This window comes from Acomys russatus, chromosome 8 (genome assembly GCF_903995435.1).
Source record: "Acomys russatus chromosome 8, mAcoRus1.1, whole genome shotgun sequence".
Taxonomy (NCBI): domain Eukaryota; kingdom Metazoa; phylum Chordata; class Mammalia; order Rodentia; family Muridae; genus Acomys; species Acomys russatus.
Genome location: NC_067144.1, coordinates 25,890,798 through 25,910,162, shown reverse-complemented (window position 1 = coordinate 25,910,162; position 19,365 = coordinate 25,890,798).

Here is a 19,365-nt window from a genome sequence, read left to right as displayed (position 1 = left end):
ATAGAAATTGTATATGATGAAAAAAACAAGAAAATAAAAATAAAATGAAGAGCAAAATTAAAAGATAACATTGATGCCCTGCATTAATAGTTGTAACACAAAGTCAGTTGACATTTGTGTTCATTATGGATCAAAGGGAGCCAAAATCCATAATTTTACAAGGATAGCTCTAAAAATGGGAGTTAATGGGCAGCATCAAGGCTTGCTCTAGAAAGGGTTTTCATCGTGTTCCTGAATAGGAAAATAACCCACATTGCTGTTTCTCTGCTCTGCTTGCATGAGCATGAGCTCTTAGGGAGCTTCATGCTGGAATGTCATGCTATGTGTTATAAAACCCAAGTTCTTCCCTACTACTCTAAAACTACGACCAGGGCAACTCAGAAGGGTTCACCTCTTAGTCACAAAGACACTATTGCGGCATAGATGTTTGCACACCCTCATAATTCATATGCTGAAGCCTAATGCCTAAGGTGATAGTATTTGGAGGTGGGGTAAATTATTTCTAAGATTTATATTATTGTTTGTTGTACTTATATCTGTGGGGGGTATGTAACATGAGTGTAAGTGACCCCCAAAGTCAGAGGCATTGGATAACCTTGGAGCTGATGCTCTATGTGGCTATGAGGCCCCTGATGCAGGTGCTGGGAACCAAACTTGGATCCCCCGAAGGAACGGTATCAACCTTAACCAGTGGGCCATCTCCCCACCCCCTGAATAGTTCAAGTACACAGTCACTCCATGCGATGCTGGAGGCTACCACAGATTCAATAAGAAATGGCGTGATACCACAAAAATGTGCTGAGCACTTGCACAATCCTAGACGCAGGAGATAACAAAATAAATAACATGTGAAATAAGGACAGTGAAAGGTTATGATGGCTCCTGCAGGGGAATTAAAAAGCAGCAGGGCCAGGGGACTGTGCAGCTAGTAAGGACAGCGCCCTGGGGAAGGGGAAAGTCAGGAGAACTTAGCAGGTGACATAGGAAAACGATGCTCCCAACCCTGGAGACCTAAAGATATAAAAATGCTTGCTTTGACTGGAAATGGGAGGAAGTGGGGGATAGTGTCTAGCCAAGCACAAAACGATAGGTGGCTTTCTTTACAGAGGAGGCTAGAAAAAACATTGGAGATATCTGTTAAAAAAGAATTATAAGATCCAAAAGGATTTTAAAATAGTACATACCCAGTGGTATTCAGGGGATTTGTTATAAAGATTTATCTAGAACAGTGCTGGTAATATGAAGGGAGAAGTTGGAGACATGTGGAGCAAGTCTTCAATTGGGCAAATGGGAAGTAGGACAATACAGAAGGAGAGAGAAAGAGAGAGAGAGAGAGAGAGAGAGAGAGAGAGAGAGAGAGAGAGAGAGAGAGAGAGAAGAGGGATAATAATAGCACTAAAGATGCTTGAATAGCACTAAAGATGCTTGAAAATGGGGAATCATTATTTTGTATTTACCAAAAATCACAAGTAATACATATAAATGTGTGTATGCATATATATGTAAATGAAACCAAATGACTTTGAGTGATGATACGCCATCTAACATCCAAAGGCCAGTGGCTCTTAACTTTTCTAATTGTGGTGGTTTGAGTAAAAATGGCCCCCATAGGTCCACAGGAAGTGGTACTATTAGGAGATGTGGCCTTCGTGGAGGAAGTGTATCACTGAGGGTGGGCTTTGGGGTTTCAGGAGCTCAAGCAAAGTCTAGCGTCTCATTCACGTCCCACTGCTTGCCAGTCCAGATATAGAACTCTCAACTCCTTCTCCAGCACCATGTCTGCCTGCATGCTGCCATGAAGATGATGGACTAAAGCTCTAAACTGTAAACCAGCTCCAATTATATACTTTCCTTTAAAGTGTTGCCTTGGTCATGGTATGTTTTCACAGCAATAAAACCCTAAGACAGAAGTTGGTACCAGGAACTGGGGTATTGCTATGATAGGCCTGGCCATGCTTTTGTTTGGCGGAATATGGACTTTGAGTAAAAAACTCCAGTACCAAGCATGAGAAACATCCTTTCAAGTTGTTGGTCTAGCCAAGTCAAGAGATGCCTGAAGTGATATAGGTTATTGATATTGCCCTTGTTTGGCTGCCAGAAGCTGAAGGTCAGTCCTTAATGCTGAAGACATTACATACTTTAGACATAGAATTCAGAGGCTTTGAGCTGGAACTGACCCAATACCTTCTGCACCGAGATGTAGCTTTTTTCAGTACCAGAAGGTGATATGCAAGCTCCTAAGGAGCAAAGCAATCAATAGTCTTACCTCCCTGAGATACTTTCTGAGTCACTGTTCTTTTGCTGTGAAGACACTCATGACCAAGGCAACTCTTATAAAAGAAAGAATTTAGTTGAGGGCTTGCTTACACTTTCAGAGGTTAGTCCATTAGCATGACACGGCAGCTGGAGTAGTATCTAAGAGTTCTACAACCTGATCCAGACAGAGGTGGGGGGAGGGAGGGATTACTGGCTTGGGCTTCTGACACCTCAAAGTCCACCCCCAATGAAATACTTCCTCCAACAAGGCCACGCCTTCTAACCCTTGTAATCCTTTCAAACAGTTCCCTTCTCGGCTTACTAAGAAATAAAATATATGAGCCTATGGGGGACATCCTTACTCAACCCATCACAGACATCTATCAACCACAATAATGATCAGCATGACAGGATATCCCTAAAATACAGTAGTGTCTCTTATATCTTGGCAGTAACCTACAGCTATCTAACTGGACTCATGGTTTGCTTAACAAGAGGAATGATGCTTAGTACTATAAATGTAGCCAGCTACACATGGCTACAGAGATCATGGGTCTTAGAGGAGAGCCTAGCACTATCATTCTTATGTAATTCCAAGTACTCATCCTTCTACCCACAGAGGAGTGTAGCACTCACCTGGTATGGTTATTCCATACCAGTGGTCAGTCCTAGAAACATATATATGCAGGTGACACTGATAAGCCTCAACAGATTGTGTTTATATTTTTATTTGTGTGTATGTATATATATATACACATATATAATTATATATTATATATTATTATGTGACTATATGTTATGTAATATTATATATTGTAACAGTATAGTATTTATATGTGTTTATAATACAGATAATCAATAATGGTTAAAGTAAAGGAGGCTATGAATTTGGTAAGGAGTGTTGGTGGGGTGAGATAGACATATAAAAGATAAGAGAAAGGTGAGGGAAGAGAGAAATGATGTAATCATATTATTATTTAATTTAAAATGTAAGAAATAAGACAAAGAGTTGGGAGCACATGGGGAACTTGAGGGGTAGGGGATTTAGGAGGTATTAGAAGAAGGGTAGAAGATGAATATGGCCAAAATACATTGTATGAAATTCTCCAGGAATTAATAAAATACTATATTAAAAAGATTTATCTAGAGTAGATTTCAAGGAGCTCATAAAGTTCCATTTTTTATGTGAAATTTATCATTTCCTTTTCAGGTATAACTAAGAAATCAGTAGTGCTAGCAATCTCGGTGGCTGTCATAAAAGTAATCATGTATTGTCATTTCATATTATAGTTGCAGATACCTTGACATGATATGTATGCTGTTTAAAATTACAATAGTTACAAGAGCTACTGTTATATCTGTTGTTTGATGGCTTAAAACTGAAGTACATTGATAAGTAACTATTTCACACATATACACACGAGTGTGTTTGTGTTATATCTGTGTACACATCACCTTCTATTTTACCAGAACACCTGGGAATAGTGCATATGCTTTCTCAACTGTTAAAGAATCTATACTTTCAAAGGTTGAGAGCCCTGTGTTAGAGACAGTTCAGAGACTACATTTGTGATTTTCAAATAACACTGGCACAATGCTGAGTGAAAAGGATCTGATGACAGATACTTCAGTTAGGCAGTTAAATCTATCTAGATGAAAGGCATTGTGGAATGGACAGATGCGTTGAAAACACGAGTTGAGACAAAAGCTATGCAGAGAGGTGAGGAAGAGGGGGTAAAGAGTGTGGAAGCAGGAGGCTCCAAGTCCTAAAGGGGACAAGTGTGATTTAGGAAACACAACAACAACAACAACATAGGGTGGAGTTGGGCAGTGTGCAATTAAAGGGAAGGATGGGGCAAGTCCCCTGGTCATTGTAGTCTTCATAAGGAGACCGTCTTTCCACAGAAAAGAGGGACCACTTTAGAACCCTGAGCAGGGAGGCAGAGTGGTTTTACCCATCTTGTATAAAGAAGCTCATTGCATAAAGACATGATCAAAGGTGAAATAGAATGGAAGTCTGAAGCCAACCATATGATGATGCTGGAGGCTCTCATAGGAGATGGTGGTGGAGGCGGAGGGAAGAAATGAAATATGATGTGATGGCTGGCTTTCTGTGTCAGTTTGGTTCACTTACAGTGCACAGTAACTGCTCATTATTTTTCTGGGTGCTTCCATTAGAGTGCTTTATATGAGATGAGATTAATATTTAATTCAGTGGATCTGTAGTGAAGCAGAGTGTTCTCTGGCATGATCTAGATCCTCCTTGTCCCCCAATGTGTTAGCCTTCAGTGTAGCAATTTTGAAGTACTGTGACCTTAAGAGATGAATCTGAGGTTGGGGAGATGGCATAGTAGGTTACGTGTTTTCCATGCAATCACGAGGACTTATGTTCAGAAAACAGAGCCAAGAAGTTCAGTGCATACTTATAACCCTAGGGCTGCAGAAAGTGGAGATAAATGGTTGTCTAAGGCTTCCTAGACAACCAGTCTAGTTGAATTGGTAAGATCCAGGTTTAGATAGATACTCTGTCTCAAATGAGGTAGACACTCAACATGGACCTCTGGCTTCCACATGCTGAAACACACACACACACACACACACACACACACACACACACACACACACAGTCACACACATGCACAGACACTCAAACAAAGTAGTTCCCTGGTAGATGCCATTGAAGCCACTGGACGATGAAAAGATTGCATACTGCTAAGGGTGAGCTGACATAACTAATGAGCTCCTCTCTTTTCCCTCTGGCTTTCTACCTTCCCCTGTATGATCTCTCACCATGATACCATCTACAATGAGGGCCTCACAGAGGATCACACTGTACTTGTTTTCTGGGCCATATCATTGTTTTTTTTTTCCCTCTAAACATGCCGTTTTGCTTTTTGCAACTTGGATAGACTAAGAAATTTTCTTATTTTTACACTGTGTTTCTCTTTAAATTATAAGGGCTGTGTTTAAACTCTCTGTCTTCTTGTGTTTTTTAAGCAGTCAACAGTTCTTTTGTATTGCTCCGACCAAATTACTTGACAGAACCATCTTAGAGACACTTATTTAGGCTCAGGGTTTCTGAGGGCTCTTTATCCACTGTGGTGGAAAAGGCAGGAAAGGACATGGAGGTTCTGGTGATAGGAACATAAGGCAACAACCTATTCATATAGCAGCAGTCAGGAAGCAAGCAAGCTAGACTCAAGACATACCTGAACAGGGCTGGAGAGATGGCTCAGAGGTTAAGAGCACTGGCTGCTCTTCCAAAGGTCCTGAGTTTAATTCCCAGCAACCTTATGGTGGCTCACAATATCTATAATGAGATCTGGTGCCCTCTTCTGGCATGCTGGTCCACATTCAGGCAAAGCACTGTATTACATACTTAGTAAATAAATCTTAAAAAAACAAGAAACAAACAAACAAACAAACAAAAAACCCATAGCTGGATAAAATTCTCGTAAGTTCCATGCTGGTGACCCACTTTTCCATTGGCGACATCCCCTAAAGGCTCCATATTCTTCCAAATTGTTGCATAAGCTGGGGATCAAGATTTAAACTTGAGTTGGTGTAACAGTTTGTGCAGGCCCCTCCAGGTCTGGAACTGCCAGCCTTGATGGTCTCCTTGTGGGGCTCCTGAACCTTCTGGGTCCTTCCATCCCCGACTCTTCCATACCAGTCTCAGTGCTCCACTCTAGATCCCTTCCTTGTTCAGTTCTAGCTCATGCTCCATGGTGTTGCGGGGAATGGGGACTGACTCTGACATGAATTCTGGTCCCCCCCCAATTTGATCTCCTTCCCTTGGAGGGGAGGCCCAGTGGCACACAGAGGAAGGGGAAGCAGGTTATCCACATGAGGCATGATAGGCTGTGGTCACATGGTGGGGGAGGAGGCCCCTTCTGTCAGAGGTTTAGGGAAGGGGAATAGGACAGAAGAGGGAAGAAGGGTGGAACTGGGAATGGGAAGATACAAGGAGGGGATATCATTAGGGATATAATCTGAATAAATTATAATAAATTAAAATTTTAAAAAGAAAATAATATTTAAATTGAGAGTCTATGCAGGACATTTCAGATGCAAAGCACAATAACATATACCTCATTGTACCCTGATATGTCTTCTTGGATATTTCACCACCAAAAATTCAGTTTTATCAATCACAAACTAAAGACGAGGCCACAAACACAATCCAGTCAAGCTCTTTGTCACTTTATAATAAATATTCCCATTCCTCCATTGTCAGTAGAACATTCCTATTTCTGAGAGTTCACTAGACTGGATTTTTATATTTTTATTTTTAATTATATGTATGCTTGTATATCTGCGTTTGGGGTATATGCACAAATATGCATGTGCCTACAGAGGCCAGAAGATGGCTCCAGATGCTTTGGAGCTGGAGTTCATAGGTGGTTGTGAGCCTTCTGAGATCTAGGAATCAAACTTGGGATGTCTGTAAGAGCAGGGCGTGCTCTGAACTGCTGAGCCATCTTTTCAGGCCCTCAGAATGAGTTTTTGTTTTTATATCTCTACCAATATTCTGATCATAACTACTCAGATAATCTCTAAGAAGACCGAGGCTCATTTTCAGAATTTTTCTTCCAAGTTTTTACCAAAACTGCTCCTTATCATGCCTGCTTTTACTAGCATGTAATTTGAAGTTCTTCCAGAGTCTACCCACTCTGGAACAGCAAATCTACTGCCACAGTTTATCTGTCTTCTATAATAACACCTGATTTCTGGTGCCAATTTCTGCTTTGTTCATTTGGGTTGCTGTAGAAAAATACTTTAGACTGGATAATTTGTAATCAGCATAGATTTATTACAGTTCAGAGAGCAGGAAAATTCAGAAATAGTAATAAAAAACAACAAGAAAATGTATTTATTTTATTTAGAAAAAAGAATTTTCAACAGAGAAATAGCAATCATTTCACAAAAGCTATAATCTACTTCCTTGGCATATAGTCTACATAGAGTTAACTGTAGTGAACTGTTCAATTTCAATCAGCTTTGCCAAGTATACTTACCTGAACAGCCATTATCATGATTCTGATATAGGACATTTCTTTTACTACCAAAAAGTTCATTTGGGTTTTGGTTCCTACCAAGTTTACTCCTATATAATTCCAAGGCAAGGAGGAAGGTTCTATCTCTCTAAATTTGCATTTTTATGATCAGAAAAGTACAATGTGTTTTCTTTTGCATTTGGCTTTCTAAAAGCAGTGTGGTTCTGAGATTCATGTTGCTTAGTATGCTAGTTATTCTCATTTTTCTGTTGCTGATGGTATTCTAGTATTCTATCATCTAGGGATTCTCCAAAATCTGTTTATCCACTTACTTGTTAGATGTAGGACTATTTCCAGGTTGACTCAATTCTGAATTTAATTCTTACCAACAGTTTAATCTCCATGTTGGCACATGTTTCATGTTTGTGTTTCCTATGAGTAAGAATGAAGTTCCCAGAACATAGAGTTAAGTAAGTATTTAATATTAAAGGCAGTGTCAAACTGTTTCCTGAAGAGAGTGAACTTTTTTTCGTATTAACAATAGAGGAAAATTTTACTTGTTACAGTCTCTCTTTCCTCAGTTCCTGATGTAAGTCTTTATAACTTTAGATATTTTAGTGGAGGTAGGGCAGTTTATTGATTTTATTTTAACTTGCTTGTCGCTGGTGATTAATGATAAAAATCCTAGGAATATATTTCAAGAAAAACATACCAGTTGACCAGTTGATTTTAAAGCTTCTTTGGGAACGCAAAGGATCTAAAACGTCCAGAATGTTTCGGAAAGAGGACAGGTTTAATATTTAATTTTAGAATTTATTACAAGACGAGAGTAATTAAGACAGAGTGGTATTGTGGTATATCAATGAGCCAAAACAGTGTGTTTAGAAGCAACCTCATAGTTACATGCCCAATTGATTTTTGCTAAAGGCCTAAGTTAAGTCAATGGGAAAAGCATAATTATTTCAATAATGTTGCTAAAGTAATTAGATGTCCATAGGGGGAAAAACTTTAACACTTGTATCACACTATATACAATATTTAATTCTAATTGAATCATGTATTAAATGGAAATAACAAAACTACAGTACCTCTACAAGTTAGGGGGAAATTTTTGAAAACTTGGGAGAGACAAGGGTTTCTTACACAGAACACAAAATCATGATTTACAAAGGAACTATTGATAAAATTCATTTCATCACAAAGTTAAAACTTAAAGCTGAAAGCACATTGGCCTTGCATACATGTGACATTTTTCAAAGGTGAATCTCATTTTAAAACTACTAGCATATGAGTAGTCACAATTTAGGAATTTATGGGATATGTACATATATTGCATTCTACATGTTTACATGTATTATATTAGCTCTATACAAGGGACAGATAGATAGATGATAGATAGACAGACAGACAAGAGAAAGATAGATAACAGATAGATAGAGAGATAGATAAGTACCATAGATAGAAAGAGATTCATTTTCCTACTCTCCAAATTGTCACTGTTCCGATCTGTTGTTACTTCACAAACTTTCTCAGATACATTTTGGTCCTTTTCTTTGTGGACTCAGAATTGGGATTGTTCCTCACTGCTCAAGAGCCTTAATCCTTGTGTCATCTTTCCATCAATGGGACAAATGCCTGAGATGCCCAGCCAAAGGAGGGAGGCTCCTCTTGTTTTCTGATTTTAAGGTACTTGGTCCATACTCAGTTGGCTCCATCACTTTGGCTGTGTGTTGAGGCAGAAGAACACCACAGTACATGGTACATGGCAGAGAAAAACTGTCTGCTTTACCACCAGCAGGAGGCCAAGAGACAGGAAAAGGGCTAGGGTCCAGGCTCGCATTCAAGGGCCTATCCTCAGCAACTGAATCTCCTTCACTAAACCCACTTCTCGAAGGTTCCAAGTTCTCCCAACAGCACCCTAAGCTGGAGATCAAACTTTTCACACATGAACACTTGAGGGAATATAACAGATAGATCCAAGCTCAAAGGCATCTTCTATTGAACAAGGTTTCAAACATCCTCAGCCTAGTGCACAGGTTTATTGTAACCACTCAACAGTATACATGCAACTGGCAGAAAGCATAACTAAACATAACCCCACTTGTAAAATGATATTGCTGACTACCAGGTATTTGATCTTCTGCTCAGTTTTCCTTAACTCAGAACACTCACAAGTTGTGCAAAGTTACTGGCAACTTGAGTGATGTGTCGCTGACAAAGTCTCCAGATATTTTCTCATTGTGCCATCTTGAGCTCGTAATTTATCACAATTAAAAGCATATAGATTGGTTTCCCTTAGACAGATTCGGATTTCAGTGGTGCTCTCTCTCTCTCTTTTTTAAATCTCTTTTTAGAAATTAAGTTGGCTCACTTAGAAAATGAAAATAAAACTAAACCAAAAATCTCTTCTCGCATTTCTGCAAGGAGTAGAAGGAGGTGATCATTCCAAGACGTCATAGTTAGAGCTCCAGTTTCTTCTCCTAGTATTCCATGTTCAGCCCTCATCTTCTGAAATAATCACACTGCCCCTGCTTTCTTGCTTGCCAGCACCAGGCAAAGATAGAGCTTCTAGTTGTGAAGGCTGGAAAGTGTCGCCTTACTCCTCTGTACTGACTTCAGCTCTGTGGCTGATGAGGACACTGTGGTGGCAAGAGCTGGCCATAGGATCAGGTTAATCCAGGCTTGCTCATGCCACCACCTGGACTCACTGGTCAATGGACAAGACAGTAGTAGTGCATAGCAGCCTGGAAATATTAGCACACTAGCATGAACAGGGTAGGCATTGCACAATTGTCAGGCCCCGGAAAGGCAACTGAATGCCTGGGGAGTGTCTGAAGGGCTTCTCCACAGAGGTGACATTTTAGCTGGGGCCTTTGAAAGATGAGCCAATATTTGCCATGCAGAAATCAATTCAGTCTAAGTAGTAATAAATGGAGCTTAAAGAGGCAAATGGCCAAGCTGTTTATCTATGTCATGTGTGCCTGAAATCATGCATCCCCATTCATCTTCCTTGCTGCTGGCATCCTGTGTGTCTCAGATTCAACCCAGCAGCCATTTCCTCTTTCTCCCTCCACACCCTCTGCCAGTCTGTCACCAAATTCTGTTCAACGCTTCTCTGCATTCATTCTCATGGGTCCACATGGCCATAACCTAAAAAGAAAGAAAGGAAGGAAAGAAGGAGGGAAGGAAGGAGGGAGGGAGATCGGAGGGGCCCACTGAAGGAGTCCACAGAAACACAGGAAACAGGAAATATTAAGAGCCTATTAACACAACCTTAACTCCTAGGAAGCTTATAATTTATCTGGGAATGAAAAACTTGATACGGTTATAAAGCCATGGTAAGAGGTGGGTTCAGATTATAACCTGTAGGTATAAGTTAATGAGCTATAGGGGATCAGAAATGGATGACATTAAGTGTAGTAGAGCAGCTGGTGAAAGGCTCCCTCAAAATGTGAGACCTAAGAGCAAGTAACTGTTCTGAAGCATTACATTTGAAAACATTTCCCTGAACTAGAACTGGTGTATTATGTACACCAAACTAGTGAATTCTTACCCACATTTTCCAGGACTTCATCCAAAGGCCACAGTTTCCGAGAGAGATTCCTCGCTGCTCCTTGTTCAGGCAAGGTCTGGTGCTATGTATTCTGGTGCTAATTACCGGCCCTCAAGATCTAGCTGCTGCCCAGACCAACACATTCTCAAGTATACCTGTGCTTGTTGTGTAAACCTTGCTCCACCTGCTGAAAGTTGATTGGTTAATTAAAACAAAAAACAAAAAACAAAAAAACAAAAACAACAACAACAAAAAAGCCTACACCTGGGCAGGGCAGAAATGAGGTAGGCCTGGTGAAGATTCAAGGACTTTGGAGAGAAAAGTATCTTGGGAAAGAGAAGAGAGGTACCAGAGGAGGGGGCGGGGCGGTGGGCGGGCAGGAGGAGGAACTCTGAAGTTCTGCATGGAAAGAAATGGCCCAGATGAGCAACATAAGCAAGTATTTTGGGATTATAGATGGGAAATAGCCCAGATAGAAATCATTAAAAGAGATGGCTTGGGATGGGGACTGGGAGATAATGGAAGGTGATTTAGGGGGTTAATACCTGCCCAGCCCCAGGTAAAATAAGGCTTATTCTAAAATTCAACAGGTGTCTCTGTCTTTTATTAATTGATATCTGGTTAGATAAAACCATTGTAATAATTATAGGCTAGTTTTATAATAAACCTTATTAGATGTGTTTTTAACTTACGACAACAGCTCCTCCATCCCTTTGCTCACTGTTCCTATATACACCTTACCCTGGCGTTTCACAGCTACTAGCATACCATGATATAATAATCATCCATTTCGCTTTTTGTCTCTCCTACTACAACTCCAAACATAAAAGCCATGAGGAATTTTGCTTGTTTTTACATAGGCAGCATTTAGGACTATGGCTGAGAATTAAATAGCCATGTAAAAATATTTGCCAATGGGATTTTCCTGTGACTCACAAAACTCTACTGAGAATTCTCGATTAACTGATTCTAGAACACCCTGCCCCCTCCCTGTGCTGCCTCTGCTTTCCGAAGAGACTATAGCAAGATGAGATCAGGAAGGGAGACTAGTTCCTGAGTTTTCTGCTCCACTACTAACACAATCACAGAGAGATACCCAGTTGAACTGATAATAAAAAAACACAGGTGATCTGAAACTGTAACAAAGGAAAACACAGAAGCTCATTTCCTGGCCAGCAGAGAGCTGAAGGCACTGCCGTCACACACCAACGGACTTAACTGGTCCCGACAGTGCATAAGCCCTTAATAAAGGTTCCTACCCTGCCTGATTGACGTGCAGTTTTAAAAGCACTATGTCCCCAGGGGCCACAAGATCTCTTTTTGTTGGGTAGACCTATTGGCTGCTTGGCTCTGCCAATGCCAAGATTGACAGCTGCCCTGACTGATGGGGGCAAGCACCTCGCACAGCTGTAGTGTGGGAAGAAGTTGTGAAAAGAGGCCGTCACCAAAGGCAGGGACACGTGAAGGAGGAACACACAACAGTAAGGTATGTTTAGTAAGTGACTGAGTCGTGCTCTGAGAGGATAGTGTTTGTGCCACGTCTGCAGTGAGAACTACACATTCAGACAGCCCACACAAGAAACCAGACTCCAGCCAGGACTAGTCAGGTCCTGACTTTAGCTGCTGTCCTAAACTGACAGCCTCGGCCTTCCGTGGAGCTGGAAGTAAAGCCTGACAAGAACTGGCTGACAGAAGTGGCTGGGGAGGAAGTTTGAGATTTCTTTGTGGCGAGGGGCGTTTCATTGTGTGTGTCTGCTTTGTACTGAAATTACCTCAGTACCTTTGAGCATTTCATTATTCAGCCTCGATCTCGATTTACTGAAGAGGGTTTGAGGTCTAATGCAGTCCCTTGGCTTTTGGCTTTGAAATATTCATGGGCCCTTAGCAGTTTCTTTCATGTTCACCTTCTCTCCCATTAGAGAGAAAACCTTGGAGGAAACAGAATCGAGGAGCCAACAGAGCAGACACGCAGGGGTGTTTATTGCTAGCTTGCAACATGCTCATCCCCCACGGGGGCAGGTCTGCGGGTCCGTTCCCTGGATCCATACAAAGGGAGAGGTCTGAAAAAAGGGATTTCACCATCTTTTCTCAGTTTGAATCTCCCTGCTCCCGTAGATGAGAATCTAAAAGCTCAAAAGGACAATGAGAAATTGCTCCGCGGTGGGACTTGGGGAAGGGCAGTTACAGAGATTGTAGCATTAACTACCTTCGCTCTTTTCAAAATAGCCTCTTCTCGTTCCTAACTCCACCGGCAGACTACTCTCATGATCCTTTGCTCTGTGAGACCCAGCCGTCCCTCCCCAACCACGTAGTAACAAGCTCATAGTAACACCAGATCCCCAGCGGGTCAGAAAACAAGCTTGTGAGTAATTTGGGTTCTGAGTCACTAAAATAAAAAGTGTGTGTATGCACATATAAAAACAGAGTAAACCCTCATATAAAATGGTATAGCATCTGCATATTACCTATGCAGATACCTATTACTTACAAAGTCAAATGCAATGTAAATTATTAGTAAATATTTATATACCATGCTGTTTTGGAAATTATAGCCAAGGATTGAATGGACATTTTTATCTGTTCAGAACAGATTTTCTTTTCTTTTTAATGATTTATTTACTTTTATCTTATCTGCGTTGGTGTCTTACCTGTGTGTATGTGTGAGGGTGTTGGAACACCTGGGGCCGGAGTTATAGACAGCTGTGAGCTGCCATGTGGGTGCTGGAAATTGAACCTAGGTTCTCTGGAAGAGCAGCCAGTGTTCTTATTAACTAACTGCTGAGCCAAACCTCCAGCCCCCAGATTTTCTTTTCTAAATATTTTTGTTCTGAGGTCATTTGAACTCACCAGTGTGAAACCCATGCATATGGAGAGCCAACTGTTACTTAGCAACTTTCACATCATTATTAACCCATGGTGGGTCTCTGTGTAGAGCAGCCTGCTTCTCCCAATAGCTGCATTTTTTCTGTGTACCTACTATGTGCCAGGCATCACAATATATTTCTCAAGTTAGCACAGTCATCTCTGAAAAGGAAAGGCTGAAAAAAAATCAAATAATTCTATTTATTTATTTATTTATTTATTTATTTATTTATGTATACATGAATGTAGCTTCATTTGAAAGCAATGACACTATTTTTGGGGAGGAACAGAAAAAGCAAAAGGTGGCAGACATACAATAAATAGTTTAGTTGAAAGATAGAATGTGGAATTCTACAAATAATGTGTCCTGGAACCCTCCAAGTTATAACTCCTGAGAAATAAAGGAATAAAATTAATTCAATCCCTACCGTTCATTGTGTCATGCACGTTGTTGTATTTGCTCTACATTGACAATCATTATCCTAGGACATATTATTTTCATTTTACAGATGGCAAAATTAAGGATCCAAATGCCTAGACAAATCATGCAAAATCACTCAGCATGCCAAGGAAATCTCATTTCCTTACTTGGGGCTTTTTTTGTTTTGTTTTGCTGGGTTTTGTTTGTTTGGTTGGTTTGGTTTTTCAAGACAGGGTTTCTCTGTGTAGGCCTGCCTGCCCTGGACTCTCTTTGTAGACCAGGCTGGCCTTGAACTTACAGAGATTTACCTGTCTCTGCCTCCCAAGTGCTGCGATTAAAGGTGTGTGCCACCACTTCCTGGCCCTTACCTAAGTCTTATGCACCTTATGGGGAAAGTCAACAGCTCTTTGGGGCAAATGTATCTCCAATAATCTTTGGAATTTCATGTGCCTGTATATTTTCCAAAGCAAGTCATTTACTCTTTTCAAGGCCTTCCCCGCCCCCCGCCCCGTTTACAAAATGTATTCAACCTACAAAGTTAAGTAATAAACATGGAAATATTTTATGAGTTAAATGATATTATTTAAATGTGAATATAAAATAAGTTGGTTCCATGCTTTTCTATTAACTGAAGTAAACACTTGCAGTTGAGATAGAATAGGTAAAAATTAATCTAGACAAAGCCCACTCAGATTCCAAAGTCAAAGCTTCCTTCCCTCTCCTGACTATCATGCTAAAGGAACTTTGAAAGTTTGCAACTTTTTAGAGTTATTGAACAAAATATTTCTTTTTATTTTTTAAATTTTTGGTTAGCTCATAAAGAATCAGGTTTTTCTCTAACATTTTCATACAAATATACTTTTGGAGACTAATCTTGAATAATATTAATTAGATAAATGAACAAAATGGAAATAATTTTTAATATCCTTAAGTAATCTAAATTAGATAAATGAGCTAAAAATTAAAGGCATAAGCTGAATAGAATGATAGAAATTGCCCCTTGTCTGCTTATATGAATACTCTATTTTGCAAATGGATAAAAGTAAATGGAAGAATAACTAATTATTGGGATCTATGAAGTTGCATAGTTATTGTCCAAGTGTGCCCTCTGCTGCTGTGAGAAACACAATGACCTTGAAAACTTGGAAAAGAAAGGGTGTATTTCATGTTATACTTTACAGTCCATCATTAAGTTTCAAGAAAAACTGCAGGAACTTAAGGCAGAAAGCTGGACACAGAAACTGAATCAGAGGCCACGAAGGAACATTGCTTACTGGCTTGCTTCCTCTGGCTAATGCTCAGCCAGCATTATTTTACAATGCAAGGCCACTCATCATGGACTGGGCCCTCCCACATCAATAGTCAATTAAGAACACGCCACCCAGACATGACCTAAGCCAATCTGATGCAGGTGATTCCTCAACTGAGGTTCCTAGGTGTATCAAGTTGAAATAAAAGTTGGAGAGCATGGATATAAACAATGAAAATGCTATACAAAACTTAGATGTACAGTAAGCAAGAATGAAGGACGATGAATATTTAAAGAAAATAGAATTAGGCATTAATGTTGATTCTTTAGGTCATAAGACTTGTTCTCCTTTTCCTGGATTTTTTCCGTTTTAATACATTCCAAAAAATTATAATTCAATTATAGGATGTTTGCATTAGGTACTTTTATTATCTCTGTGACAAAGTAAGTGATATACTCAATTTACACTTTTCATGCCTTTCTGTTGCATTACTGATATAGTTCACTGTCAACCTAGATAAGAGTAAGAGCAGCAAATATGATACAACCTGAATGCCATCCTGTCTTGAAATTTCCTCCACCGAAACAAATTAGCCCATTACTTTAAAATCCAGTCTCAAACAAAATCTCTGGACAGTAACATAAATGGCCACTAGAGGAGCTCTCAATAACATCTCTGTTCTCTCTTGAAACCTTGTAAACTGGGCTTCCATTGTCCACATTAATCTTGACCTTCAAATCATCTAAACTCCCCTGACTGAGATCCATTAAACCCTTCTTACAGCATTCTCCAGTTTATTTAGATAAAATTTAGTTTTAATAATATTAATATTAGTGTTAAAATAATATTTAGTGTTAATAATATTTAGTGTTAATCTCACAGATGCAAAAAAAAAAAAAAAAAAAAAAAAAGACCACTAACCCAAATCATCATAGGCAAATTAATTAAAGCAAACAATTAATTAAAGGTAAGGGAGGTGGTTCAAGAGCACATGAGTGAGATAAAGGTTTTTATAAGTTAGATTTAAAGGGTTTCCAAATGAGGGATTTGGCAGGCAAATGGGCAGGGTTACAGAAGCAACGGGTAAGAAGTTGGTCATAGCAACCTCTGGTGAAACAATGACTATTTGCATGGTTGTTACAACAAGATAGTCATAACAACAGATGGTCATAATAACCTTTGCAAACAAAGGCATGGTTGCTGGTTTCTGGAGCAGGCAATATAGAACCATTTGTAGTTAAGGTTACAAGAGGGACAATCCTTGAGAAACAGACTTAAGCATAAACAGGAATGGATCCAGTTTGTCTTTACTATAAGATATTTTTCAAGCCTAAGACCGAGGCAAGGTGGCTTATCAGAAGCTCCACAGCTTTTTCACGTTCCTCTGGAAAACCAAAAGTCCTAAGAGCCACATGGTCAAGTCTATCATAGCGTTGCCCCAATTCATACCAATTTTATTAGTTATTTTTTTTCATTGCTGAAAAGAAAAAAAAAAAAAACCACAAAAGCAATTTAAGCAACGCACACAGAGATCTATATGGAGAAAGGCACCCATAATTGGGCTCTGAGGCAGCTGTTCACATTGTATCCACAGCAAGGAAACAGAGATAGAATGCTAGTGCTTACCTTGTGTTTTCTTGTTACTGTTTTGTTCAGTTTGGGACCCTAATTCATGTGTTGGTGCTACCCATATTTAGGGTGGATTAATCTCTTTGGAAATGCTATTGTAGACACCATTCAAAATTTATCTCCTAGGGGACTCCTAACGCTGTCAAAATGACAAGATAGTCATAACAACAGATGATCATAATAACCTTTGCAAATAAAGGCAGGGTTGCTGGTCAGCTATCATAATAGTTAAATAATACAAATTGCTATTAACTATTGAATATTTATTAATAATCACAACTACTACTTCTCATGTTCTTATGTTCCTGGAACCTATCTAGTTTAATTCATTTAATCTTGAGTAATATGAAGTAGAGGAGCACATAAAGGCATTCAGGGATTATTTGTCTTGTCTAAGGTTACTTATCCAATGACAGAAACAGAAACCAGACTCCAGAAACCTGTCTCCCCTCCACCATTGTATGTAGCTTCTCATAGTATGTTCTAGGCTGTAGAGAACAGCTATTCATGGCATATTCTCCTGATGAGCTTACAGCCGCTTGAGAAAATAAAGCTGCATGTCAGACATCTTATCTAGGACTTCTGACTTGTTGTAATTAGCTAATAGACTCTTGAGGGCTTCTCTACCCTGGCTAGATAATTGAGATAGAGATCTCTTTGGTTTATAAAAGCTTTAAAGCAAAGCAACTTGACAGGTATCAACCCTCTAAGCTGTTTTTTTATTCCCAGCTACACAACCCATGTTCCCTGCCTTAGTCATTCTTGTTTGGGCTACCTCCATTTTACCAGGCCAGCCCTCATGGCCATGTGGTCGTGGTCCATACTGCCCCATAGCTACTTCCTTCTGTCCCTTGTCCTCTCCTCCTGCTGTGTCTTCTGCTTCTTCTTTCTTTTCCTCCTCTTTTCTCTGTTCTCCTCCTCTCAGCCTCACGGTCCCTCTCAGACCCCAAGGCCAGGAGCCAAACCATGCCTACTTCTCTTCTACTCAGGTATGGGCTTCAGCAACTTTAGTCAGTAGTTAACTTTAAATTAGGTAGAGCAAGGTTTACACAGCAAAGACTGGTGTATGTGAGGGTGTGCTCATCTGGGCAGCAGCCAGACCTTGAGGGCCAGTAACTAGCATTAGAATACATAGCACCAGACCAAGCCGCCCACATACCCAGGATTATGTCATTAACTTAGTGAAGACAAGTAGAAACTCAGAAAAGAAAACCTTACTCCCTGTAGGGAGCTAATGTCAAATTACTACAGAATTACTGGGCAAACGGTGTCAAATAAATACAAATGGTCACTGAAGTGTTTTTGTTTATTTATCTATACCATTCTCTATAACTCAGCTTCTACGGTACAATAATGAAAACAGACATCAAGCTTAAAATTTTGACCCGAAAACACATTTGTCTCATTTACCTTGAAATGTGACTAGACAGTTCTGCCTGGCCACATAAAAATAGACCTTTGCTCCTTCCTCTCTTTCAGGGATATGCAACGCCCCTGTTTCAACCACCGAGAACAGAGAAGCAAGTTGGAAAATGGCTCAGCAAAGTAAATGGGTCGACACAGGATCAGAACTGTGGCTCCCACCCTGACCCTGCCCCCCCCCCCCGTTTCATCAAAGTTCACTTTTCCTGTAGGGACTTTAATAGGCAGCACAGTTCTTCAAAGCCATCCCAGCCTGTGTAGAGGTTTGGTAACTTCCTTCCAACCACAATTAAGTAGATCACCAGGCAATTTCTCCCCAAAGGTTAGATGAATGTAATCTCCAGTTCTCCATCTCTAAAGTCTGGATGGGCTGAAAGGAAGCATTGAGCATCAACTGGGTTATACCCTGCTGTGCCAGAATCTGATAAAATAAATCAGGATTAGAGTCTAAAGACAGCTGTGAGATCTAAACGAAACCATTTCTTGAATGCTATCCTCTTTCATAAAACAGTTTCATCTCACATAATCAGCACATTTACACTGCTAATATACCCTCACTGCCAAACTGTAATGACCTCATTGTCTGCTGCTCATTTAGGTTAAAGCATTTATCTGCAAAGTGTACCTGAACCCTGTTTGTATACATCATTAGCAACTATTTTACCATCCTCTAGGCTCCCTCTAGCCTTTTGCTTCCAGGAACATGTAGATAATGCTACATTACATTATTGTGAAGATGACAGGAGATAATTTGTGTTAAAATGTTTCTTTTTTTTTTATTATTATTATGTATGTCTCAATGTGGCAGCATGCTTATTGCAAAAAAATAAAATAAAAATAAAGGTCTGTAGTTCTTTACTTGTCACATCGTTTTAGCAGGCTTCCCTCCAGCCCCACCCTTTACGGATTTAGCCTCCTTTCCCAATTTAAGAACCTGGATTGGTTTTGTACCTACAGGGCTTGGCTTTCTCTATT